We start from the raw sequence: 13,722 nt of genomic DNA, 5'->3' as shown, positions 1-13,722 counted from the left end.
CTATCCAATAATATTAAACAAATAAGATAATATTTGCAATACACAGGACTATTAGACTAATGTTAGGCTGCCAAATGCTGATTTGTCAATGCAGCACTTTTACATAATGGCAAACAAACCAGTTTAAGACAGAAAAAGACTGAATGTAAATGTCAACGACAGTAAAAAACGTAAAAATCCTAATCTGGCAGTTATTTCCGAAATCTGATCGCAAATTGTTGATTAAATGGTAGGAGATCCCAAAGTATCTGTTGCGGTTTTGTTGAATTTTGGTTTCTTTTCAAGCTGGATCCAACTTCATTAAAACAATGGTGCTGCTCTACATTCCCATCCAGCTCGGTAAATCTTCAGGGTTAATATCCAATATCACGGAGACAAGACACGCGTATTTTATAGAATTAGCAAACCCAAAAAAATGAAGACTGAAAAGATTTAAGGACTCCAGCGTGGATGTCACGGTCGTAATAAGGAGCCGCTTTATTTCATGGCTGAGAGCAGCATGAAGCCAGTGATGTTAACGGTGATCTATGACGCCCAGCGGAAGTTCGTCTTTTAAAGTAAAAGTCCCTAAAATAATAACAAAATTAAAAAATATATATTAATAAAATATATGCATACATCCACCAATAATTATAATTAGTATTATAAAATTAATAAAAAATCAACAGTCCTATAATAATTATTATAATTATTGTTGTGATTATTATAATTTTCATAATTAATGAAGTAGTAGTCGTACTATAAGCCTTTTTCATTAAATGTAGATTTTTGTTGAGACACCTTAAAATTCTGCCATTAACTGTTACATCCATTTGCGATCCGCTGATCTCCTGGAACAGCCTTTCAACCTCCGATGAGGAAGAGCTGATAATGTTTGGAAGTTCGTGCCATTGAGATGAGGTCAGGTATATTTCGGTATTTTCCCCATTTAACTCCATCTTCTTCGTAGTTTACAGACATTTTTAAAATGATTCTTATCCATATAAAGTTGGATATTCCGAATGCTCACATAAAAGAACAGCAGAATAGCTTTGGGAATAGAGGTTCTTCGATATTACTTATTTTGAGGAGGGTAAACACTGCCAACATATGTTGTACTTATACTGGTCTGGTAGCACAAATAAGTGGTTTGAAACCCGTTTAACGGTTCCTAATCATAATATTAGGTCTAGTTCTTATTTGTTCATGTTGTGCGACACCTGCTGGCCATAAGCACATTGAACCACGCATCCCATACAAATAGAAAGAGCAGATAGAATATTTTAAATATTTATATATCTTTTTTAATATATTTATTTGCTTTATATATATTTTTACAACTCATTTTGTCAGCGTCATTATTCAGGTGTAGGCTAGCTAAATTGCTGCTGACGAAGGCGGTGCTGTCACGTAGGTTGTTATTTTTTCTCAGCGCTGTTGAGATGGGCAGTCTATGGACCGATCACAGTCGTTTGTAATGACTGGTTATAAAAATATTTGTTTTATTTGTATGTCGGATACCAACAGAAGAGGCTTTTCTATAATGTAGATTTAAGGTAATATTTATTTGAGATAATGATTTGTCACAGTTGACTGCATGTAATACTTTTATGTCCCACTAGAGGATGCTGAGTTCTCAAATAAAACCACCCACATATGGGGGAAAAAAATAATATGGAAGTCAATGGTGCCCCACAACTGTTTGGTTACCCATATTTTTCAAAATATCTTCTTTTGTGGACAGCAGAAGAAAGAAATTCATACAGGTTTGGAACAACTTGAGGGTGAGTAAATGACAGAATATAAAATGTTTGGGTGAACTATATCGTTTTAATGTTGTACATTAGCCATAAATCACTATTATTAAATTACTATTCACTTATATTAAAACTATTTAGCATTTTGAAATGTGAGAAAAGAATTATATTGTCAAAAAGTTCTAAAACAGCTTGGTCTAGATTTGTCACTAAGTTTGCTTGAAGCTGAGTCACTGTTCTTGTACAATCACACTGACTGCACTTACAAGAGTACGTTGTCTGTGACTGAAATGTCATGGTCCACCCTATACATAAAGGTTGAGAAATTTTAATTTGACTGTCCTTTAAGTAAAAGAAAAAGGTTGTGCGCACATATTCATTCATCAATGTTGCAGTGTAAACGTGTCTGCTCAAGAACATGGAGAAACCCCAACACAATTAATACAGCTGAAATGCTAATACAATTTGACGTTCACTGATTGTATCATTTGTTTAGAGTTGCCGCAATTGTGCAATTATTGGCAAAGACCCTATTAAAGTCTAAATTAGAGTTAGATCAGCTTACTGAACAAATCACATGCATTAATCAAATGTAAGCAAAATTCCACAGCAAAATTGAATCCTTGTGTTTTTTTTCAGGATCTATGACTAAATCATTGCAGTCTGGGTACATACAGTGCACTTTGAAGCTTGGTAATTTAGTGTAAATGTTAGAGCGTGAGGGGTCTGACGGGGCCTGAGAGGGATCTCCTGTGATCTGTGTGGCTACAAGAGGAGGGGCCTTCCAGGGGAAAGGGCATCTGCTTTGAATCCCACCACGCGGGCAGCCTACACCCCACTGCTGTGCTTTCGCCTCCTATCAGACCTGAAGATACTATTAGATAAGATCAGAAAACCACATCCACTTCAGACCAATATTAATGAGCTCCTTTCCATTGCATATGGGTAAATATTATGCATATGGGACACTATGGGTAAATATTTGTGTATTGAATAAGGTTAGGCAAATCGTAAGGTCAAATGTGTGTTAAAAAACATAAAAGATTCATGGACAATAAAATCTGTGAGGAAATCTTATTGTGTACAAAATTATGATTTTTCTCAGTCGCTTTGGTATGTCTCGAATCATCCTTAACATTTGCAAACCAGTAAGTGTATTTCTCGAAACAATTCGTACAAACATCACCACACAATGGACTACCTGCAAAAGACTGTAACTTTCTCAATATCATTAGTTCATCTCTCAAAAGTAAGTATTTATGTCAATGAACACATCAGTGCCATCAGAATGACAAGTCCTTGTGTCATTGTTCACAAGTCAAAATGTTTAGCCACGTTGTCAATATAGTGTATTTTCAGATGTAAACTATGGCAATGATTTTGATGACAATGATTGAAATTGCACAAGACTGCCCTTTTATCTGTATGGCATGCATCAATTTTAACAGTACAAATTGACACATTACTGTATATATGTGGGATACTGATTGCAAGAGACTGGACAGGATTCACAGTGACACTTTTACTGTTGGCCTGTCAACAAATTACAGTACAATGTCATTGTTATATATAAAAGTAAAAGACAAGACTGTATATACTGCATATAGTGTACATATAATATAAATTATTTTTTCTCAGTTGCTTTGGTGCATTTCTCAGATCCCAACTGAAATTTTTAAAACGACTTTAAATCATCTAGTCACTTGTGCACCTCATAAAAGCAATTTCTAATTTTTTTAAAAATTCCAAATGCTTAGCTACAACATTGCAATGTATTATATACAGTACAAGTGTCTGCTGTTTCCTACATTATCAATTGCTTATGGCATGTTGATCAAAATATATAGTCTTACCCCGCAAAACATTTAGGCATTAGTTCATCGCATAAGTCAGTCAATGCAAAATGGTTGAACTATAAACTGTCAAGCATATTTTCTATACATTTTTATTAGACTTTTTTTTTGTAAATGTGTCCTGAATTGATGAATTGCAGGGGTGAATTTTGAATTTCACTAGTGATAGGAAGGAAATGTAAAAGGCTAGATCAACCAATAATCAACCAGTTCTCTAAAAGAGCTCAGAGGTGCATCTCATGAAGCTTCATTTGGCAAGCATAGACAGAGCACAACAGTGTTACAAATTCTGACAATGGAAGAACAACAAGGAAACAAACAGGGTCAACAGCTGGGAAGAAGAAGAAGAAGGGTACGGAGACAAAACAAGAAGAGGTCAAGATTGTAGACACGTTTCTGATTAAATCAGGCCCACTATTGTGGACCATGGCTACGATGTTCTACAAACGTTTGAATGATTGAGGACATGAATGATTTCCCAGCATTCAGCTGCACCTTTCGACCTGCCTCAGCCATTGTAAGGTCCTGATTGAGGACATGGTCCACAATAGTGATCCTTATTACATCAGAAACGTGTCTACGTCATTTGCCTTATCTACCTCTTCCTCTGTTTTGCCCCCCAACCTTTCTCCCACATCCTTACTCCTCTTCTTCTTCCCGGCTGTTAACCGTGTTTGTTTCCTTGTTCTTCCATTATAAGGAATTGCAACTGTATTGTGCTCTGTCTTTATTCTTTCTAATTGAAGATTCGTGACATGCATCTCTGAGCTATTTTAGAGAACTGATTGATCGTTGGTTGATCTAATGCTGTACATTCTCCTTCATTAGTGAAATGCAAGATTCATCTGCACAATTCACTTGAGCAAATCAGGACACATGAACAAAAGTCTAATAGAAAAGTAAATATATGTGACGCATTATGACTAGCTCAATCATTTTGCATTTAATGACATGAGATGAACTACTGCCTAGATGTTTTGAGAGGGAAGACTATATTTTACAGAGAACCAGTATAATACATTTTGAGCAACATAACATAAGCAGAATGGGCTATTTTGACTTGGGTCACCTAGCAACGACCAACAACACTCTAGTAACCGCATAGCAATGCCCTAACAACATTTAAGAACAGCTTGGCAACCACAACAGAATGGCAACCAATCACAAAACTCTAGCATCATGGTGGCTACATTTCGACACATCCAAACATCTAATTAGAAAAATGTACAAATATATTTTGTTTTTGCGTACTGCAAGCTAGCTATTCACTGAGTTTGTTTTTCCTAACATTGTTTTTCCACACATTAAATGTTGCTCGGTCATGATGATGATTTAACTTAATAGCTTGATTATGAATTAGATAAACCATCAACTGTCAATAACAAACAAGTGTAAACACCCGCAATGGGAACTTTATGTTGTCTTTTCCTCGACTTAATTCATCTTTATTATGAAGGGCGATAAGGGACAGTATTCCGTGTAGGCGAAGGTCTTCTGGATTACTGGCCCCAAGGCGGCTTATCGTGGGGGTTCGTTAAGATGACACGATTAAGATAATTGTTCCGGCAGCTAATCAGACGGAAGCGTGGCAGGCAGAGGGTTCGATTTCAGGGACGACACTTATCTTTACAGAGAGGGTTCAAAGGGGGTAGGTGGCATGGGTAATCAATTAACTGTTCCCCAGGCTTAGAGAAGTGCTGCTTATGAATGGTCCTGTCGACAACATTAGAGAGGACAAGATCTAAAGCAGAACATCTGACGATGAGAGCAAATGCTCTCAAATTAGGGTATAATTACTTTTCACACTTTCATAATTGTCTGCAAGTGTGATTATTTGCACTAGAGACATAAATGTACGCACTTTATCAAATATTTTTGTAGTGCACAAAACAGACCTGAAATGTATGAATCATAAACCTGAGAAGGTTAAGCCAGAAGTAAAAAGGTGGAAATAGTACATCAGCAATTTTTCCAAGAAGAAACTCAGAATTAAATGCAGTCTCCAGCCCTTCTTGCCCTGTAGAGAATGCAGACAGAGCTGCGCTGCTCCGTGTGTTAGATGACTCATACTGTGCGAGAGCAGGATTAGTAGATTGGAAATGGGTTTCCGGAAAATCAGGGGTGAGCAACCATCTTCTCTCACTCAGCACGACGTTAGGTTTCATTTCTCATCTTTGTCTTCTCTCTTTCTCTTCTCTAAAGTTTTTTCCGCTTCATTTTGTGTGGTCAAATTATAGCCTAAAAACAAAAGAAGCGTCAATGTTAGAGAGGAGATAGATAGATAGATAGATAGATAGATAGATAGATAGATAGATAGATAGATAGATAGATAGATAGATAGATAGATAGATAGATAGATAGATAGATAGATAGATAGATTCACAATTATGAAACAAAGTTGTCATGAAACTCTAGATGGTGCAGGCTAATAGGACCCTAACCCAATCTACTTGAAATCACATCATTCTCTATAGACCAATTTTCAGTTGGTAAACATGGTGACGTTTTTATGTGGGCGGAGCTTAAGTGGTGGCAGAACGATCCCTCTGGCCGCTTCACTAACGTAAAGTCTGCAAGTTTTGTTAGCTTGTTTTTAACAATGACTGGAGAAAATCCGATTTTATCTTAATGTGCAAGGTCACTCACTGTCCAGGACCACGATTGTTATTTGCAAAAGTTAATTTTAATCGGACGGAACCAGATTGGCCGACCCGTACACTCATTGAGGATCTGACAGGATTAACGTTAACGTTACCTCCGGTTGAGTGGCCTGACTTCTACACCTACCTGATAGAGAAACGGAGGGCATGTAAATCTTTAGATGCCTATAACTATGTGCTGAATGGTCATGTACAAGACTTGTCTGGTACGATCTGCAGTTCTGCCTAGCCAGCGCCGAGAAGACGACAATGTAAAGAGGGACATTACGGTGCAATTTTAATGAGGCGAATATTTCTAGAAATAAAAAATTGCAGATAAAGCATATTAATTTTTCATTGATTCTTGCACCCAACAACACAACAAGATGACATTTAATAATAAGAAGAATAATTTAAGATCCTTATTTTGTAGCCGAATCTGTGCTGGTTTGTATTTGCCGCCTCCAGTTTTCCCTTTGTTCTGCCACCAGCTAGCGCCGTGACGTAACTGTGACGTCGGCTGAAAATTGGTCTATAGGGCACAGCTTATTGGTTCAGCTGATCAGTAGCCAATGAGCTCGCTGCTAAGCCTTCAAATACTTGGTAAGCATTTACCTAGCAGTGCAGAGTGCTTTCAGAAACCCTCCACCTTCCCCAGCTCCACCTGTATAGATCTGCTATGGGTAATTCATGTACGCTATATTGTAAAGCAGCAGCATGTCTTACTTGCTCGCAGTAGCAAGTCCCGTACCTGCTCTGCAGCAGCAGCATTAACCAACACCAGCAGCAGCGTAGAAGATCTATTCCGCCAAGACCAAATATATCAACATTGTCATTTGTTTAGTTAACAGGGACATTGCACATTAATAAAACATTTCTGTAAATGCACCAGAATTAACCAAAGGCTATTTTTCATCTGTAGTCCCTGGACAGAATGTTACAAGTCACCCTAGAAAGAAATATATGGTTAAAATACATGCTAGTAGAATTTAATCAAATACATAACACAATCCATAAAACCATCTATCGATAAAAACAAATCAATGAAAATAAAAACAAATACAAAACAATAGCAGGACAGCCAGCAGGTATAGAGTATGTTGACAAAGCTGAGTACTAAATGAACCATTTCTTTACCTGATTCATATGTATCTAGTTCTCTTATAGTTGCTGGAATAGCGTTCCATTCTCGTATAGCTTTAACAGAGAAATCAGACTGGCTAAGATTCCTCCGTCTGAAAGGCATAATACAATCTCCTCTTAACGCACCTCTTGTGGAGCGATAAGCAGTTGTTCTAATACCAACTAACTGACTTTTATACATCAGGCATACATTTTCATATTTAATCATATTTTCCAAATGTGACCTGTTCTTTTCTTTTATGTGTGATGCTTGTTTGTTTGTTTTTGACCATGTTGTATTTGTATGTAAATTGTAACTGGTGTGCCGTCTTGGCCAGGTCTCCCTCGGAAAAGAGATTTCGGTCTCAAGGGACTTCTTGGTTAAATAAAGGTTAAATAAAAAAACTAAAAAAAAAACTGAAAAAAAAATTTCCTCAGGAGATTATATATATTTTTTAAATATTGAACAATGATGAAAGTGTACCGGTTTCTTATCAAGAACTTTAAGGGCCCTATCATAAACCCGGCGCAATGCTGCACCAGGCGCGACGCAAGTGTTTTTTGCTAGTTTCAGCTCGACGCAGTAATCTTTTTCACGTCCTGCGTCACGTTGTTTAAATAGCAAATGCATTTGCACCCATTTGTGCGCCCATGGCAAACAAAAACCTGGTCTAAAGTCAATGGCGCAGTTTTGTCCCATAGATGGTCTGCTTGGGCGCTTTAACCTTACGCACGACTCGTGCGGCACGAGCAGATCCGTTTGCTCTCTGGAGACGCGTTCAGTCTTTCTGCTTTCAAATCTCGTCATGTAAATAGCTACCTGCCATGGTGCAAGCACAACTGGCTTTTAAAGGGAATGGGAAATGACACTCTTATTGGTTTATTGCACGTTACGCCCAAAACACACCCATTACTCATTAAGAGAATAGGGACAACCCTTTTAGACCATGCGCGCCGACCATTTTTCCCGTCGTTAAACTAGCAAAAGTGGATTCAGACACGGCCTAAGTGCACTTGCGCCGTGCCCTTTAGACCATGCGCTTAGATCGTTAAAATAGGGCCCTAAGTGTAAGTTTGTATAAAGACTCTAATGGTTTTAGAGTCACTGAACTCGTCTGAGACCAGGTTGTTAAACAATGAATAATGGGAGAAATAACCATAGAATGCATAAACATCTTAGCTGCCTCTAACAACATATAATCTCTAGTGAGCCTAAAATTGTAAAGATTAACCTTAACCTGCTTTTTAACCTGAGCTTTAAATGTAAGTTTAGAATCAATCAATATTCCAAGGTTCTCATTTATATTGGGAAACTGCAGCCTCATCCCTGACACAAAAACATCTGGCTCTTTACTGATACTGTTCGACTGAAAAAAACATACATACTGTTTTAGACATTTAGTTGCAAGCAATTTTCCTTTCAACCATGCCGATACATTACCATAGAAAGTTCATTAGCAACTTGTGTCAAACTATTACCATGTAAAAAATGACAGTATCATCCGCATACATTTGTATATTAATGCCAGGTCATACAGAGTTGTCATACAGAATGAAGATAATTTATACATAAACCAAAAAACAATGGACCCAAAATAGATCCCTGAGGAACACCAGTAGATCTACATAGATCAGTTGATTGATGATTTTGTACTCGAACACGCTGAGAACTATCTGAGATGATTCTATCCAATTGAGTGTAAGGATAAATTAAAACTAGATAACTTAGACATGAGTATTCTATTATTAACAATCAAGAAACACGGCTCCAACCACACCACCTTTATCTAAGAATTGTAATATTGTTACCATGCCAAACACTCTGAGAGTTGTCATGACAGAAATTCAATTTTAGCGGTATAGCAGCTCTACAGAACAGAATAGAGTCATTGTTCAGATCAATTTAGTTCAATGATGTTTCAATTCAGTTACAGTTCAGTAACTGTTTCAACGTTCATCAATTATGAAATGAGTTCAATACAGCTATAAGCGGCTCTACAGAAAGGCAATAGAGTCATTATCCAGCTCAATTTAGTTACAATTGTTTCCTCAATCGATATGATACAATGTTGAAAATAATTGAAAATAATTATAAAATTGTCATTGCAAATATTTATATATTATATTATATTTTAGTTTTTTTTTTAAATCTTTTATGGATTATACATTTTACAGTTTCAGTTCTATACCTTTACTTTAGTGTGATCACATCATCTTTCAGTTTTCCATAACTGAATAGCAATTCAATTATGAGGTTTGTGTTTGATGCATTAAAACACCCGCTGCATTAGTGAATTTCAAAAGAGATGCTGTACACATGGAGCTCTCAGTGGTGCAGGTGTATCGCTGTTTTTATGGTCCTTTTCTAATGAGTCCTGTGGCAGAATATAGTTTCACATTATGCAGGAGTCAAATGAATTGAGCATGTTTATGGGGAGGAGTCATTGCCTATGACAAAGAACCTCATCCTTTACCATACGCAAAATGACTCAAATTAGATTGTGGGTGATGTAGGCTCTACTAAAACCATTGAGTAGCCTTCTGGGTACTTTTCTTATTCTGGCGATATTGAATGAGGTAATGGAGAGGTTATGGTGTAATTTGATATTTGGCTTATAAGAGTTGGGCAAATGTACAATCAACAGCAAGTTTTGTCTTTTTAATGCCGAATAAACATAATATTTACCAGAATTTCTTAATAAATGTGCCATTCCCATTTATTTAAACTCTGCTACAGTAAGTTTGGAATTCATATAAGTTGAAAATAATAATAATAACAACAGTGAATTGTATTAGTACTATTCTGTTTGAAATTTCAAGTTTTTTTTTTACCATTTTAAATGCTTTGAGCTTGAAGGTTAGTGCAAAATAGTCAATAATGGACTTTAATTTCAGCCATGTAGTAAAAAAAAATGTATTTTAGAAAAATCAGACTATTAATTTTAAAGGGTAAATGTCAGTAAAACAAAAATATATTTATATGTATCTGCATTATATCAGTATAAGTCATGGGGACACAAATGGCTCTGTTTCCCGTGAATGACCTAACAGCAGATGCAGTATCTGTGCACATAAGAGCCTCGTGTCAACTGAGAGTAGCTCTGGAAATCTTGGACATGGCACAAATCTCTTGGACATGGCACAAACCATGGCACCTTTCCTTCAGCAGTTTATCTAGAATATCTTCCATTGACCAGGTGCACGGAGCAATAGGGCAGCTCTCTCCATCAACCGAGTTCAAACCTCAAACTGCCTTTCTTGTGAATCACTGCAGTGGTAAAGAAATCCCATTAAGAGTTTGCCAGTTAGCACACTCCATCAATCTCACTTGTACAAGGAAGCCAAAGTGTGTGAAAGGCAAGTGAATGATAGTTGGACACAAGCCCATTGCATTCACCCTTAAAAAGTCTGAAAGGAACACCAGATACTATTTGCTTTAAATGTTTTTCTTTCTAAACAAACGAAAATATATTCAAATATTCTTTCAAATATCAGAGTAAAGAGTGAAGTAAAATTGCCAGACACCCAAGACGTCCTCTGCACCGCCTGCAGCTGTGAGATCATCGTCAAGCTGCAACAGGCAATGATAAGAGACGCCATTGACATCTCATTGATTCAGCCTCATCTCATTGATTTGACTCCCGTCATGTGCGTCACAGAGGGACAGGAACCTTTGGATCTGTCTGTCTTTCTGCTCCTGCTGGCCCACGGGAGAGCAACGGTGGTAACAAAATAATTAAATGCACAAAAAATGCAAAATAAAACCATTTCTAAATACCGTTACAGAGACGTTTGCCATATAAATACTCTACTGCAAATAAATCTTGTGTAAAATTGATTACATGATTATTTTTGAATGCCACTTTTTCTGGTTATTTTTGAGTGCATTGTCTATAAAAACCAAGAACTTTGCACTACAAATTATTGCAAAAGTTTCTGCGAGTGTAAATGGAATAAAGGAAACTCGCATTGCTAGAGCTCAGACTGCATGTGCTTGGCAGTCGTACACAGTCAGAGCAGCACAGCAGCAGAGAAAACGCTGTGATCTGTTCTGTTCAGTGACGTCTATGAGCATGTGACTGCAAGACAGCTTCAAAAAGTCACACATTTATTTCGGGATTATAATGTATATGCACATCTGAAGGTTAAACTACAAAGACACACTAGCATAGCTCTAAAAGTCATACTATTGGTATCTAGCCTATAAGTTATTTCTTTTCCAAAGAGAGAGATGTGCGCCTGTGTGTGTTTACTTAAAATCCCTAGACCTTAATTAAATCAAACAAAAATGTTCTTACGTTGTTGAGACCTTAAGTCCCCAGAAAGACCTGAAATCACCTATATTGTGGAAACCAGTCAGTCACCATGAGAAAAACAGCTTAATAAACATGCTAAATAATGTCTTAATACAAATTCGGAAATGTTTCTGTGTTAGGTTCAAGGTTAAGGAATAGAAAATATATACATTTACAAGGTAAAGCCTCCTTTTTTCTGTGTTTTGTATGGAAAGAAGCGTAAATGGATGGAGAAGCATAGTTTACTGTAAAGCTACGTCTTAGTTTTGCTTATCTTGGCGAAAGCCGAGTACAAATCAGCATGAAGTTTTAACATCTACTCTCGTGTAATGGAAATCATGAAGATCTGGATACATCCAGTGACTGCGGTGAATAGTGCTGCTGGCAACCAGGGAAAGACCTTGTGACAGCCTGGAGAGACAGCTGACAGGAGGAAAGAGACCCCAATGGGGCTGGTAAGGGTTAGCTACCCTTGTCGGCAGTATCCAGCTCCGTGTTTACAGGATGCTGGAGACACCCGCCCAAGGCTTCTGAGAAATTAAAGAGAAAAATACCCCTAGAGTCTGCGAGAGCGGGGGCGGAAGATGACTCAATGTTGGACAACATGGTTAACGACTTAGGAATGGAAACGGATATGAGTATGGAGAGTAAGACTAGTTCAAGATCTGCAGTAAGTAAAGTCATCGAACTCCAAGTTTGTGTCTGTGGCTGGAGCAAGGTGACAACGGTCAGGGGTTTGAAGGTTCATCAAGGGAAAATGAAATGCTTGAGGGAGAAGGGACAAGGGCCTCGCATTGATCAGTACTTCTTACGAAGTCAGTCAAGTCAGTCGAATGAAATCCAGCGACAGGAAGCAAACCACAGCTCGCAGGATATCAGCACCCCTGTCATTGACGAAAGGAGGGCTTGCACAGTTAGTGATGAACATATTCATACTTGTGAACCCGGTCAGGCTAACCAGCATAAGAGAGAAAAGAACCTCAACGGGCATAGGCCTGGAGTTAGATGGCCAAGAGCTTGTGAGAAAACTGCATGGGACACGGTAAACACAGATCTATGCTTTGCATTGGAAAGATTAACTGGTACAGTTGAAAAGAAGCTGGATAAATTTGGGGACATCATTTACGCATATGGAAGTGAGAGGTTTGGTGTGGAAAAAAGGAAGGAAAAAGTACAAACTACTCCTGGAATGTCTAGACGGCAGCAGAAAATTGAAGGGTTAGTTAGAGAAAGGAGACAGCTGAGGAAGCAATGGAAAAGAGCCGAACAAAGTCAGAAGGAGGGACTCAATCTCTTACAAAGGGCCATAAAAGATAAGCTGGCAACATTACGCAGAGCTGAGCGCCTACGGAAACGCTACAAAAAGAAGGAACGTGCGAGGGCTAATTTCTATAAAGACCCATTCAAATTCGTAAAGAAGTTATTCACCAGTGAGAAGAATGGCACTTTAAAAACATCTAGGATTGAGCTAGAGAGATATTTGGAGGACACGCATACAGATGCAAAAAGGCATGAGCCTATGTCAATTCCATCAGACATACCACCTATCAACCCACCAGAATACCAAATGGAGGTCTGTGCACCTAAGTGGAAAGAGGTAGAGCAGGCTGTGAGAAAGGCAAGGGCTTCATCATCTCCAGGGCCTAATGGAGTTCCGTACAGAGTGTACAAGAGTGCTTCAGGAGTTCTGCGAATTCTGTGGAAATTGATAAAAGTGGCATGGGAAAAACAGGTTGTACCTAGAGCATGGCGCAGAGCAGGTGGAGTCTTTATACCTAAAGAAAAAGATGCTACAAGCATCAGTCAGTTTCGTCCTATTTCACTATTAAACGTTGAGGGTAAGATTTTCTTCAGCATTATTGCCCAGAGATTGTCCACCTACCTGTTAAAGAATGGCTTCATTGACACCTCAGTTCAAAAAGCGGGTATTCCAGGGTTCTCAGGATGCTTAGAACACATCAATGTTATCTGACAACGAATTCAGTCAGCTAAAAAGGAGAGGAAGGAGCTCCATGTGACATTCCTGGATTTGGCTAATGCATATGGTTCAGTGCCACATGAGCTTCTTTGGGCAGCA

This window comes from Rhinichthys klamathensis, unplaced genomic scaffold, assembly GCF_029890125.1.
Source record: "Rhinichthys klamathensis goyatoka isolate OS25496 unplaced genomic scaffold, OSU_Roscu_1.1 h1tg000256l_1, whole genome shotgun sequence".
NCBI lineage: Eukaryota > Metazoa > Chordata > Actinopteri > Cypriniformes > Leuciscidae > Rhinichthys > Rhinichthys klamathensis.
The sequence above is the reverse complement of the archived record's forward strand: the minus strand, read 5'-3'. Positions refer to the sequence as shown.